Source organism: Symphalangus syndactylus, chromosome 24 (genome assembly GCF_028878055.3).
Source record: "Symphalangus syndactylus isolate Jambi chromosome 24, NHGRI_mSymSyn1-v2.1_pri, whole genome shotgun sequence".
Taxonomy (NCBI): Eukaryota; Metazoa; Chordata; class Mammalia; order Primates; family Hylobatidae; genus Symphalangus; species Symphalangus syndactylus.
The window spans coordinates 22,960,180-22,975,546 of NC_072446.2; positions in this window are offsets into that span (position 1 = coordinate 22,960,180).

Consider the following 15,367-nt stretch of genomic DNA (forward strand, 5'->3'; position numbering starts at 1 on the left):
AATGGGTGGGTGGGTGAATGGATGGCTGGATGAATGAATGGATGGACTGATAGACAGGTGGGTGGATAGATAGATGGATAGATGGGTGGATGGAAGAATGGACGAAATGGATGGGTAAATGAGTGGATGGGTGGGTGGGTAGGTGGATGGATGGGTGAATGGGAGAATAGATGAATGAGTGAGTAAATGAATGGATGGGTGAGTGGATGGATGGATGGATGAATGGATGGATGGATGGATAGATGGATGGACAGAAGGATGAATGAGTGGGTGAGTGGGTAGATGGATGATTAGAACTTAATCCTGAGAATACAGGACTTGGAGGAAAATTACTGGGTCATTAGGATCCTGACCACAGAGTCGTCCAGGCCAACTTCACCTCCTCTCCTCCTGGTTCCCTCAAGCCCAAGGATCTCCAGGGAGAGGAATCTCCTCAGAGCAGGAGGATAGAAGTGCAAGGTACAAAGGGAGCAGGTAAGGGATGAGAGGACCTGTGGGAACATGGGTCTGGACGAACGATAACCCCAGCCTCTGTGGTATCTGGCTTTGTACAGTCCTGGAGTCAGGCAACCGGGGTTCAAATCTCAGCTCTATTGCCTCCTTGCTGTGTGACCTTGGACAAGTTACTTCACCTTCCTGGGCCTCTGCTTTTTCATTGGCCAAATAGGGTAAAAATAGTACTTCCATGAGCTAAAGGTTGTTATGAAGACTCTGTGGGATGACGTGAGGCATTTTGCACTGGGTGTGACATGCTGTTAGTCTCAGTAAACATCAGTGACTATTATTTCATGCTTGTCATTGTTCCATGTGCTTTCTATAAATGAGCTCATTTGATTCTTTTAATCTATGAGGTGTGGGCTAGTATTTTTTCCATTCCACAGATAAGGGCTGGGGAGGAGCCCTTGGATGGCTCAACTGGAAGGAAATCTCCCCAGACAGCTTCTGTTAGCAGGAAGGGAGGTTGGATCTGGGTCCATCTGCAGGGTCTGCTGCAAGTGGGTGTCGGGATGAATTGGAGAAAGATCATTGAGAAAGCCTCGGTTGGAGTTAACTTGTCTTGAACACCTCTCTGACACCTGCCAATCTCCTTTTTAAGAAAGACACAACAGCCTCAGGCTTAAATTTTTTTTTTTCAAGAGAGTATCAATTTCCTAAAGCCTCAGGCTTAGAAACTACAGTAGCAATTGTATCCTGTGAGAATCTGATAACTTTTTCACGTCTTCATGGAATTTATCTGTATAGGGTTTTCTTTCTTTCTTTCTTTCTTTCTTTCTTTCTTTCTTTCTTTCTTTTTTTTCTGTTCTTTTTTTTTGCTATTTATAGCAAGTATGTGCTGATACTGGCTTTCTGTTTCTAGTGATATTGTCAAGATTCCTTTAAATAAGTTTCTTTATAGAAAAAGAAAAATGCTAAGTTGTAATAGAACAGAGGGTATAAAGATGTAGCAAAAACCAAACTGAACACACACACACACACACACACACAAAACCCCAGAGATAATGGAAAAAAGTTTACTTAGCACATGCACGCAGTTATCCAAATCACACTGGCTCTCGTTCATTCATTCATTTACATGTTTGTTCAACAAGTACATATGGAGCACCTACTATGTGTTTGTACACAGAGAACAAGATAAGGTCCTCTTCTTATGGAGCTGACGACAACCCGGCAAAGAATCAAACAGAATCGTTTCATTAAGTCACAAGTACAATGAAGGAAACTATGAGTCTGTTCTCGCACCGCTATAAAGAAATACCTGAGGCTGGGTCATTTATAAAGAGAAGAGGTATAATTGGCTCATAGCTCTGCTGGCTCTACAGGAAGCATGGTGGCATCTGCTTCTGGGGAGGCCTCAGGGAGCTTTTACTCATGGCGGAAGTTGAAGGGGAAACAGGCATCTTCGCATGGCTGGTGCAGGAGGAACAAAGAGAGAGGGGAAGTGCCGCACACTTTTAAACAAGCAGATCGCATGAGAACTCACTATTGCGATGACAGCCCTAAGGGGGATGGTGTGAAACCATGAGAAACCGCCCTCATGATCCAATCGCCTCCCACCAGTCCCCACCTCCAACATTGGGGATTACAGTTGAACAGGAGATTCGGGCAGGGACACAGATTCAAACTGTAACAGAAAAACACACATGTGAAAGAGACGTGTAAGGAGATTTGGAGAAAAGGCCTCCTTTGGCTGAGGTGGTCAGGGATGTCCTCTCTGCGGAGGCGACATTTGAGATGGGACTTGGTTGATAAGAAGCTGGCTGTGGGGAGACCATGGGGAAAGCCTTGGCATTAGGAACAGCAAGTGCAAAAGCCCAGTGGCAGGACCCAGCCTGAACGTTTGAGGAGCAGAAAGAAAGTCAGTGTGGCTGGAGCTGAGTGAGTTGGGGGAGAGTGGGAGGAGAAAAAGTCAGAGAGGGAGCAGGGACCGGAAACCTAGGGCCTCGAGAAACATGGGGATTATTTTTTTACAGGAATGTTAGACATTACTATCACCTTTTAACAATGGGCTGGAGGAACCCACACAGGTGGAGAGAGGGTGCCTCAGGGTCACACCACGAGCTCTTGGGATGGGGGTGCAGCTCCATGCAAGCGCAGCTGAGGGTACCTGTTGAGAAGTTTATTGTCCTAAGCAAGGGAATTTGAAGGAAGGAATGGGGGGTTGAGGCCAGCTGCTGCCCAGGCACCAGGGTTCAGCACCTTGAAAGATCTCCTTGCTGCAGGGAGCCAGGCTGGGACCGGCTCAGCCCATCCATCTAAAAAAAATTTTTTTTGAGACAAGGTCTGTCTCTGTCACCCAGGCTGGAGTGCAGTGGCACCATCATGGCTCACTGCAGCCTTCACCTCCAAGGCTCAAGTGATCCTTCCACCTCAGCCTCCCATGTACCTGGGACTACAGATGTGCACCACCATGTCTAGCTAATTAAAAAAAAATTTTTTTGAAGAGAGGGGGCTTCTATGTTGCCCAGGCTGGTCTTGAACTCCTACGCTCAAGTAATAAAAAAATTTTAAATCACCCAAATAACTCATGGAGATATTCTCCTTTTAATACATTAAAACATCATATATGAGGCTGCAAAGTCCCCACCTGGGCCCCAGCACTCCCAGCTCCCCCTGCCCTACTTTCTCCCATAGTTCTTAGCACATCTTCCGTATTGATATCTTGCTTGTTTGTTTCATGTCTGTCTCCCCAGGGATAATGGCAGAGCCACAATAGAAAGGATATTGGCTTGTTTTCTTCCCTGCTGCATCCCTAGCACCTGGCACGGTGTCTGACACATGGCAGGTGCTTAATAAATATGTATGAAATGGATGAATGAATGAAGTCATAATGAATGAGAACTCTCTATCCCCATTCCAGTCCTTCCTTATGCCCCAGGAAGTAACTCATCTTACCTCTTTGGAATTTGCTCTTCTACACCTTATCCCCATGGTTCTCAACCAGGGCAGCTTTGCCTCTCAGGACACATTTAGCAATGTCTGATGACATTTTGGTTGTCACAACTGGTGGGGGCAAGGGGTGCTACTGGAATCATGCCGGTGGGATGTTGCTAACCATTCTATAATGCACAGGACAGCCCCTTAGCAAAGAATTGTCCAGCTGTTAATGTCAGTAATGTCAAGACTGTTTAGATCCTGGAATGTTGTGCTGCTGTTAATGGGGAGGTTTGCCTCTGCTAACCTAAAAAACCTCCAAGATTGGTTACTAAGGGAGAAAAACAGGCACAGAATGACGCATATGATATGATACCATTTATATTTTAAAACACGCCAAAAAAAAGCCCTTTGTATTTTCCACAAGTCTATATAAATGTGTGTGGGTTGAGTTGGGTTTTTAGCTTTTGCCACAAAAGCAACTGGGAACTGAAGAGAGTTGGACGAGATGGTCTCCAGCATCTCTCCAGCCCAGATGTTCCCTGAATCCTTAAGTAGAGCAAACACTTGCTAAAGGAAGTGCGATCTCTAAGAAGGCAGGCAGACCAGGGCAAGACTTAGCAGCAGGAGGGAAGAGCAGGGATGGCAGGATGTGTCCAGAGGCAGGGACACACACTGTGTGCTAAGGCCCCGCCACTCCCAGGCATGGCTCCCAGACCGGCGGCCGCTGCGTTGCCTGGGAGCGCATTGGAGAAGTAGCATTGCAGGCTTCACCCCAGACCTACTGCGTCAGAATCTGCTTTCCCACAAGCCCTCCTGGTAAAGAATGGCTTTTGGCTTAAAAACACCCAGAGGCACATTTTTATCTTACAAGAGAGAAGAGTGGATGGAACTGCATTTCTCTCTGTTTTCACATCTCTCTTAAACATCTTCTAACACTTTTTCTGCTTTAGTGGAGGAACAAAGAAGGAAAAGAAAATGTAAACACACGAGTGCGTGCGTGCACCCACACACACACACACATGCAACATCAACGATGTCATGTACAATCCAAGTGATGGCTAACAGGCACATATTTCTTTAATGAGCACCGTTTCCGATGAAAAACATACTTCATGCTCCATGCAATTCTTCCACCAAGATTTGCAAGCTCTGGGGTCATCGAAGCCTAGAGGTTAGACGTGATGCTTTGGACACATGAACGACAGTCTTGGCAGTAAAACCGTTTGACAGCATGAGGCCCTTGTGAGTTGCATCATCTGGAGGAGCACCCATCAGATGGAGCAGAGCCTGTCATTTTTGATAAGGAGTGGAGCCTGCTGCAGCTTAACCTGGCAGGAACTTGACTTTGATTACTGAGCTCGTTCAGGGTCTGCCTTCACCATAAATCCATCTTCTTTATCGGCACAAAGTCAGGCCTTTCACAGCAACCACCTGTATAAACAAAGTATTCTTGAGTCTAAAAAAAGGACTTCTTCTCTGGATAAGTTTTTTTTTTTTTTTTTTTTTGAGACGGAGTTTTGCTGTTGTTGCCCAGGCTGGAGTGCAGTGGTGCAATCTTGACTCACTGTAGCCTCTGCCTCCCGGGTTCAAGCGATTCTCCTGTCTCAGCCTCCTGAGTAGCTGGGACTACAGGTGTGCACCACTACATCCAGCTAGTTTTGTATTTTTAGTAGACAGAAGGTTTCACCATGTTGTCCAGGCTGGTCTCGAACTCCTGATCTGCCCTCCTCAGGCTCCCAAAGTGATGGGATTACAGGCATGAGCCACTGTGCTCAGCCTTTTTTTTTTTTTTTAAACAGAGTCTCGCTCTGTTGCCCAGGCTGGAGTACAGTGGCTCAATCTCAGCTCACTGCAACCTCCACCTCCCGGGTTCAAGCAATTCTCCTGCCTCAGCCTCCCGAGTAGCTGGGATTACAGGCGCCCGCCACCACACCTGGCTAATTTTTGTATTTTAAGTACTGATGGGGTTTCACCATGTTGGCCAGGCTGGTCTCGAATACCTGACCTCTGGCGATCTACCCGCCTTGGCCTCCCAAAGTGCTGGGATTATGGGTGTGAGCTATCACACCTGTCCTCTGGGTAAGATTTTTTGACTTAATTTTCCCTTCACCTCCAACTCCCTTGCTTAAAAAGATCAAGATGGTGGTTCATGCCTGTAATCCCAGCACTTTGGGAGACCGAGGCGGGCAGATCATTTGAAGTCAGGAGTTAAAGACCAGCCTGGCCAACATGATGAAACCTTGTCTCTACTAAAAATACAAAAATTAGCCAGGCATGGTGGTGGGTGCCTGTAATCCCAGCTACTCAGGAGACCGAGGCACAAGAATTGCTTGAACCCACGGGGCGGATGTTGCAGTGAGCTGAGATCGCACCACTGCACTCCAGCTTAGGCAACAGAGTGAGACTCTGTCTAAAAAAAGACTGGACCAAAAAAAACGTAATTTTATTCCCCATGTCTCTTAAGAAAACAAAAACATATTTTGAATTCTACGCCTCCCTGAGGGAGATGGCTGTGGTGGCAGTGGGGCTCACTCTGGAAGGCTTTAGATGCCAACCCCTAGGGGATGAACGTTTATTCCTGGCCTCTGACTACTTTCTCCTGACTCTGACTTCTGGTCTGCCCCCTTCCTCTTTCTCTGGATTCTGTCTTCCTAAATTTCTTGGACCCACCTCTAAACAAACCCCCACGCAGGAAGGAAAAGAGCATTCACAGGATAAGTATTCAGCCCAAAGGTCTTGGAGAGTGTTTTGGGGAGGCTCCTGGCAGTGGGGCTCCAGGCATAGCTGACCTCACCCAGCTTCTCCTAACAGTGCCACCTTGGTCCTTCTTGCCTGCCCTCCACGGCCCATCTCCCTCAGTCCCTCTGTCCAGGGCAAATGGTAGTAGCCTCTGGAGGGGGATTTGCCTCCCTCATAATCCCCATCATCGCTTCTACAACCGCCCCCAACAAACGCTCACGCAGCCTATCTGCTTAGCAGGTGTTTCCAGCTGCCCCTTCGGAAAAGACCGCTGTCCCCATATAGACCATCTGGGCCTGCCACTGCATAGATGTGGCCTCCTTCACAGCAGAGGTTAACAACCGGGGCTCTGAGTCAGACCTGAGTTCAAATCCGGCCACTTCTTAGCTGGGAGACTGTGGGCAAAGGGCTTTGGCTCTCTGAGCCTGCAATTCCCTCCTTGTAAAAGGAGAATAAAGCACTGGTTCTTAACTAGGGGTGATTTTGCCTCCCGGGGAACCTCTGGTAATGTCTGGAGACATTTTTGGTTGTCATAACTGGAAGGCGGGAGTGTTAATGGCATCTAGTGGGTAGAGTCCAGGGGTGTTGCTAAATATTTGACAGTGCACAGCACAGCCCCTTAATTAAGGAATTATCCAGTACAAGTGTCACAAGTGTCAGGGTTAACAACCCCTGATGAAGTGCTACCCACACTGTCGGGTAGTTGTGAGGATGAAGATCAGGAAGCAGCTAACACGTGGCCTGGCCCACGCTAAGCACCCAGTCTGTGACTGCGAATGTGGGTTTTATGATCAACCTCTTTTGGTTTTTTTGCTCATCCTCTTCTCTCCTGCCCTAGACCAACTCCAGGCAGCTTCTTTCACAATCGAGCATACAAGATCGGCACCACCTGGCACGGTGCAAAGGAGCCACCCCACCCGCCACCACGTCCACACCCCAAGCCACAGATCTCTCCCCAGAGTCCCACTGCTGCCTCCTCACTGGCCTCCCTGCCTCCATGCCTGCCCTCCTCCATTGCTTTCTCCCCACTGCTGCCCAAGGGAATCTCTAAAAACCAGTGTTTTTGAGCACTAGGAGGGCTCTGGGTCTATGTAGAGCACTTTACCTACATTATCTTATTGAATCCTTAGAACAAACCTTTGAGGCAAATGCTAAGATTGTTTCATTACGGAGGAGAGAAAACAGGCTCAGAGAGGTGCCGTAACTGACCTAAAATCACAGAGCAAGTAAGTGGCAGAGCTGGGATTTGAAACCAGGTTTGTCTGAGATTAGACCTTATAAGTGGGATGTTAGCTGCACCTCCTACTCGCTAAAACAGTGGGTGTGCTTCAGAATCCCCTCAGAGAGGGCCTGTTACAATGGGGAGCCACATCCAGGGTGGACCCCAGGAACCCACATTTTGACAACCTCTCCCAGCTCCTTTTGTAGGCGATTCTGATGCTGGTGGTCTATAACGCACTTGGAAAAAGCCTCTCAGATCCTGTTGCTCTTCTTCCTAAAACCATCGATGGTTCCCTTTTATTCTCTGAATTGAGTCCAAAGTCCTGGACACGTGGCCTTTTCTCCCACTCACTCTAGTGTTTGAGCTTGCATCTGGTCTTTCACCCCTGAGCATTTGCTCAGGCACGCTCCCTGCCTGTGACACCCTGCCAGCCTTCCTTCTCCCTGGGCCTGGTGGGTTCCCACAGGTGCTGGGCTGGGAGTTAGGACTGCTGGATTTTAGCTTCCTGGGATAGCAGTCTCCCAGCGTAACCATGGCCACATCCTTCACTCTCTTTGGGCCTTAGTTTCTCCACTGGAGCCACAGAGATTTGACTGGATGCTGGCTGTGTAAACAGAGACAGCAAAGGCAGGCTCTTGCTGCCAAAGCCAGGCCTCTGGGCCTCTCCATCTGTTTGCAGGTCAGCAGCCTGTGTTCCTGGCAGGTGCTAAACACTCACTCATGCTGCTGAGAACAGATCCAGGAAGGTCCAGCTCCAGCACCATGACTGCAGTTGCTTGGGCCAAATCAATGTTTCCGCATCTTATCTCTAACTGGCTCAGTCATAATATTTAGACACTTGGCCTCAACTTGAGAAATCTGGTGACTCAGGGAGATAGCAGCTGTGGCCGGCTCCTGACCCCTGAACCCTCTACCCCTGATGGGGGCACACCCTTCTAGAAAGAGGAATGGACTTTCCCTACAAGAAGCTCTTCGTGAAGGGAGAAGGAAACTGAGGACCAGAGAGGAAAAACAACTTGCCTGAAGCCACACAGCTACATAGTGGCATGTGTGCATTTAGTATTTCCTGAGCACCTACTATGTGCAAGTCTCCATGGTGGGTGCTGTGAAGATAGGCGTGAGCAAACAGGACAGAGAAGGGATTTGTTCTTGTGGGAATTTTAGTCACAGTCAAATCTTATTATTTTTTTAGAGACAGAGTCTCTCTCTGCCCCCTAGGCTGGAATGCAGTGGTGCAAACTCAGCTCACTGCAGCCTCAACCTCCCGGGTTCAAGAGATTCTTGTGCCTCAGCCCCTCCAACTAGCTGGGACTACAGGCACATGCCACCACGCCTGGCTAAGTTTTTTGTTTTTGTTTTTGTAGAGACTGGTTTTTGTCATGTTGCCCAGGCTGGTCTCAAATTTCTGGGCTCAAGCAATCTTCCTGCCTCTGCCTCCCGAAGTGCTAGAATTACAGGTGTGAGCCACCGCACCCGAGCGACCCTTGATATTATTGAAGGTTAACATTTACAAAGCTTTTATCATGTGCTGGTCACCATTCTAAGTACTTATTAAATCTTCATAATACCCAGTGAGGTGGCTGCTGTCATTTTACAGATAAGGAAACTGAGGCACAGTGACGTTGTCACTCACTTGGGGCCACATGCTGGTATAGTGGGCAGAATGGTGGACCTCTAAGAAATCAGGTTTTCCTAATCCCAGGAGCCTGTGAATGTTACCTTATATGGTAAAGTCTTTGCAAATATGATCAAATTAAGGATTTTGTGATGAGGATATTATCTGGGATTATCTTGCTGGGCTCTAAATGTTATCACATGTATTAAAAGCATGCATGTCACATGCTTCATAAGAGGAAGGCCAAGGGAGGGTGGACAGACACACAGAAAAGAAGAAGACAACGCGAAGACCAAGGCAGAGATGGCAGTGATGTGGCTACACGCAAAGGAATGCTGGTGGCCACCAACAGCTGGAAGAGGTATGGAGTGATTTCTCCCCCAAAGCCTCCTGTGGGAGCATGGCCCTGCTGACACCTTGACTTCAGCTGAGTGAAACTGATGTTCACCCTCTGGCCTCCAGAACTGTGTGAGAATAAACTTCTGTTGTTTTGAGCCATCGAGTTTGTGGCAATTTGTTATAAGAGCCACAGGAAACTAAGCCTAACAGCTAGGAAATGGTCATGCCAGGATTCGAACCCTAGCAGCCTTCCAATTTCTAGCTTTACAGATGTGCCTTAACTCTTTTTTTTTTTTTTTTTTTTTTGACATCTGTCAATCCTAGTCCTGCAAGAAGGTAGATAAGATTGCTTAAAAAACAAACTCTGATAGGTCAGCTGGCTGTTGCACTGTTAGTCTTTGCTGGGGGACCAGGCTCTCCTTAAGATGGTTTCTCCTGCAGCTGGCTAACCCAGGTTTGTTCTCATGGTGGCTATCCAGAGGTCCAACAGACAGGGGAGAAATGAAGAAGACTCTTGAAGCCTAGGTTGGAAGCGGGCACAGCATCACTTCCCTTGGATTCCAGTGGTCAGAGCAAGTCTCAAGGCCAAGCCCAGATTCAGATCATGTGGAAATAAACTCACACTGCAAAAGGCTTGGGTGCAGGAAGGTCATTAATTAGGGCATCAATGTGAGAAAACTACCCTAGTCTCTACCTCCAGCTCTAGAAGTGGGAAGGTGATGCAGGCCTGACCGATATGAGCTAGAGAAAGAAGCAAAGGGATTTGCATCTGACTTTAATAAGGCCAACCAGAGTTAGTCCCAGGGTCTCCTTCTGCTGGCATTGCCAAGCTGCCAGGGCGTAAGGGCTGCTAAGTCTATCTTGACACAAAACAGGGAGAGGCTGCCTGAGGGAGAAGCCAATACAAAGGAAAGCATTGCTTAGAGAGAGAAGTGAGTCCTGGCAACATCCATGGAGCCTCTGGATCCTGCTATACCTGAAGCTGTTTTTCTTCCTAGTTCCCTGAAGCCAGGATTTCCCACCACTGGACTTTCCCTGCTTGAGCCATTAAATTATTGTTATTATTATTGTCAATCAGGTAGAGAGAGAGAGAAAGAGTTTTTCCTTTCGGGATCAAGCACCATGGTCAATTGGAGCACACATGCCTTTGAATCTTGCCTTATGACCAGGAATGGGAATACACAGTTAATAGGAGCAGAGAAGCCGGGCGCGGTGGCTCACGCTTGTAATCCCAGCACTTTGGGAGGCCGAGGCGGGTGGATCACGAGGTCAGGAGATCGAGACCACAGTGAAACCCTGTCTCTACCAAAAATACAAAAAATTAGCCGGGCGTGGTGGCGGGCGCCTGTAGTCCCAGCTACTTGGAGAGGCTGAGGCAGGAGAATGGCGTGAACCCGGGAGGCGGAGCTTGCAGTGAGCCAAGATTGCGCCACTGCGCTCCAGCCTGGGCGACAGAGCGAGACTCCGTCTCAAAAAAAAAAAAAAAAAAAATAGGAGCAGAGAAAAGGCAGACCTCGAAGCTGAACATCCTGGAATCTAATGCTGCCTCCGTTACTAGCAAGCTCCACAATGTTGGTTAAGGGAGTCCTGATTCTTTCCATACAGAATGGTTATGAGGATTCAAGGAGCTTGCGTACCTATATGGCTTAGTGCAGAAGGGACACTCACTAAATGACATTTCCTAACCTTGACCTCTCTCCTCGGAGCTCAGTTTCCCTGTTACCAAAGTGGTGTTGAGGCAGAAACTTCTTGAAGAGGAGCAGAGGAAGGTGGGAAACTAATCAATGGAGTTTGTCCCTGAAACCATCCAGGGGAAGCCTGTCTTGCCTAAATAGACAGTTGAAATAATTAGCCTGGCTTAAGATTTTGTATTTCTTCCAGTGTGAGGGCTCATGACCAACATCATGCCAGGGACACAGAACAGTAGCAGGGACTTTTGTGGTTTTTGTTAAATGCCACACATGTGTGTACATATGTCCCTTAAAGGAAACTGAGACTCAGAGATGTTAAGTGACCTGCTTGAGGTCACATAGTGGCAAAGCCAAGATGTAAACCCAGGTTCTCTGGCTCCAGTATGTCTCTTGCTCCTAATCACTGAACTAGATGACATCCATGGAAAATGTAAAAGGCTCATTTTTCTTTGCATATCTGAGTTCAGAGTAAGGGAAAGTTCAACTCCAACACACCAGCATATCTATGTAAACAGACCCTTAATATTTGTGTGCAGGAAGGAGCATTCCAGGACTTATAAACTAGCTATGCTTGGGCTGCTTCCAGGCCTGGACATATTTTATTTGGTCCACACAGTGTCTTACATATCGGAAAAAATGCACATTGGAAAAATAAGCCTTTCCCCCACTAGCTTCTCTTAAAAACCATAGGGCTGGAGTTGAGCAGTGAGGTTGGATTTGAAGGGGGAGTCTGTCCACTGTAGGGGGAAGGTGAGCAGGAGGCTTCGACCCCTTAATACAGCTCAGTCTGAGGCAGTTTTCTGCACCCTGGGGAGACCCCATCTGGGTCCTGGGTTCCCCAGGAGGCGGCCATTCACTCCAACAGGGAGAACAATGCCCTCCTGTTCCCTGCCAGCCTGGAGTCCTGGGAGTGAGGAGAGGCAGCCTGGGCCTCTGACTGGAGCCCAGACTCCACCATTCCCGGTTCTGTGGCCTTGCCTTCTGTCTGGGCTTCCCATTCCTCATCTGTAAAATGGGCACACAGCCATCCCTGCCCAGCTTTCAACCCTCCCACCCCACTTTCTGACCCGGCTTTGGGGGATCATCCTTCCCACCTTGTTTGGTTGACCATCAAGGTCTGTGGGCAGGCACATGACCCAAACATGGCCAATCAGACTTTCTCGTGGGAGAATCAGAAAGTGAAGGGGAACGAGTGCTGAGACTGGAAACAGCTGGAGCCCCGAAGACCTGGCCGCTGGTTCCTGCTCCCCACGCCCCTGGCTCCTGCTCCCCGTGTTCCCAGAGCTGCTTGTTCCTGTCCTTTCCAAGTCCCAGCTGGTCAACTTTTCCTTCCAATACCTCGTCCCCACCTTTTCTTTTTCTTAAATTAGCCAGGGTTGGTTTCTGAGGCTTCAACAAACCCAAGTACTCTGCCTGATGCCAGCATGACAATTTCTGCTTCTAAAGCGGGTATGAGGGTCAACTGCTATGCACTAGAGTACAAACTGTAAAGTGCCATCCACAAGTGAGGAATTGTCCAGGCACTGGCACATCGCAGTTATGAACTTGGGCCTCAGAATCAGAATTTGATTCCCAGCTCCACCCCTTTCTTGCTGTGTGACCTTGGGCTGCTTGCTTCCCCTCTCTGAGCCTCAGTTTCCTCACCTGGAAAATGGAGATGATACTGGTATTAAGACCAGCTATATATGTTGTGGGTACCAGAGCAAAGTAAAATGATGGGGACCCTTGTTCAAAAATAATTAAGAATTTCAAGCTGGTGACAGGAGAGCACTAAGCCGAGCATGAGGCCATTCTAGGTGCAGGGGCCTATGTGAGTACCCAGGTCGCAAGTCCATGAAGCTGGCCCTGACTGCATAGAGCTTGCTGTGAATGGGGCATCTTATCCAGGCTGGGCAAGGAGTGGAAAGCTGTGTCACTCTAATTCATATCTGGTTGCCTCCCAGAAAGCCCTGGAGAAGGTTTACAAAATGAGAATGTAATAATAGAATAGGTTTCATCCATTAAGCACCAAGTACGAAACAGGTACTTCACGTACTACTTTATTCAGCTTCAGAATGGAGAACTTTCTTCTATTTCAAGTGACAGAAACTCAACCCAAACTGGCTCAAACAAGCAAACAAAAATAATTTAATGGTTCATGTGGTCAGGAGCATTCTGGCTTCAGGCATGGCTGAATCCAGGGGTTCAAATGATATCTCAAGAAACTGTATTTCCCTATCTCTTTGTTCTGCTGCCCTGTAAGTTGGTTTCATTCTCAGACAGGCTGTCTCCAGGCAGAGGCAAAAGTGGCCCCCCAGTATCCTGCCAGATCAGAAATCACAGGCAGGAAGTCCTTCTGACCACCAAATAAATGGTTAGGGAGACAGAGAACTCTCTCTGGTGTGTCTGGTATTAGTGGAGGGAGGTTGGGAGGCTATGAAAATAATGCTAATAGCCCACATTTATCCAAGGCTTTCCATACTTCCAGAGATTAATTCTTTTCATCCTCACAACCAAGTCCATTTGACACCTGGGGAAACAGAGGCACAGATAAGCAACATGCCTGAGGCCTTTTAAGTGGGGGTGGCGGGTGCCAGGCTTTGAGTTCACATAGTCTGGCCGTGGAGCCCAGGCCCTCTCACTCTAGCCCTCTGCGGACATGTAGGACATGTAGACATTTGGGCCACGTGATGGTCCATGCATCAGAATTTGGAGCTGTGAACCATAAGCGTGGTTGAATATCCACCAAAGATTTGTATTTTTTTTTTAAAGCAGTGAAATGTTTATGTGTTTGAGATGAGATTTTTTTTTTTTTTTAAACAGCATCTCACTCTGTTGCCAAGGCTGGAGTCCAGTGGTGCAATCTTAGCCCACAACCTCCGCCTCCCAGTTCAAGCGATTCTCTTGCCTCAGCCTCCCAAGTAGCTGGGATTACAGGTGCCTGCCACCATGCCCAGCTAATTTTTGTACTTTTAGTAGAGATGGGGTTTCACCATGTAGGCCAGGCTGGTCTTGAACTCCTGACCTCTGGTGATCCACCTGCCTCGGCCTCTGAAAGTGCTGGGATTATAGGCGTGAGCCACCGCGTCTGGCCAAGATGAGATCTAACATGATCTAACATGGAACAGACACAGGAGCTGATGCCTGGTGAAGTGGGGCTGGGGGATTATTGCCCTCTGGGGAGGTGCTGGGGTGGGAGGGAGAGGAATGGGGGTCACACAGGCTTGTTGCATTGTGATCTGAGACTATCGTACTTTTATTCTGCTTTTAAAAAAATTATTGCCATGTTCTTTGTGGCTTACTAGGTAGCCAGTGTTTGTGGTTCGTTATGTTATTTTGACCTTCTATTTCCTTTTTTTTTCTCTTGGTATTTCAAGAGCTGAGAGAAGTGACTTAAAATGTCCTTGCTGTATAACTGTCTGTTGCTGTGTTATCTGGTGCATGGATGCTCACACCTTTATTTATTTTCATTTATTTATTTATTTATTTTTTGAGGCAGAGTTTTGCTCTGTCGCCCAGGCTAGAGTGCAGTGGCGCAATCTCGGGTCACTGCAACTCCTGTCTCTGGGGTTCAAGCGATTCTCGTGCCTCAGCCTCCCGAGTAGCTGGGATTACAGGTGTGTGCCACCATGCCCGGCTAATTTTTGTACTTTTAATAGAGACGGGGTTTCGCTATGTTGGCCAGGGTGGTCTTGAACTCCTGACTTCAAGTGATCTGCCTGCCTTGGCCTCCCAAAGTGCTGGGATTACAGGCATGAGCCACAGCACCCAGCCAATTTTCTTTCTAGTCTTTCTAATGTTTTCTTTATTTCTGTCTCATTTTTTTCCTCTTTTTCCATTTCTGTTAACCATGTCCTTGCCGTATTTTCTGCAGGGCTTATTTCCTTCCCCTCCAATTTTGTCTTCATTTCTGATATTTTTTTTCTTCCTACTTCTTTCCTGAGTGCTAACCCTTCATGTTCATTACCTCGTTTTGCCTGCCTTCTTCTTTTTGAGTTCTTCAATTTCCTTATTGTCCTCCTTCATAGAGGTAGTTGCTCCATTCAGTTCTCCTAAGATGTTTCTTTTTTCTTTTCTTTTCTCTTCTCTTCTCTTCTCTTCTTCTCTTCTCTTCTCTTCTCTTCTTCTCTTCTCTTCTCTTCTCTCCTCTTCTCTTCTCTTCTCTTCTCTTTTCTTTCTTTAAATTTGAGACGGAGTTTCACTAGTTGCCCAGGCTGGAGTGCAATGGCGTGATCTTGGCTCACTGCAACCTCTGCCTCCCACGTTCAAGCGATCTCCTGCCTCAGCCTCCAGAGTAGCTGGGATTACAGGCAGCTGCCACCACACCCTGCTCATTTTTTGTATTTTTAGTAGAGATGGGGTTTCATCATGTTGACCAGGCTGGTCTTGAACTCCTGACCTCAGGTG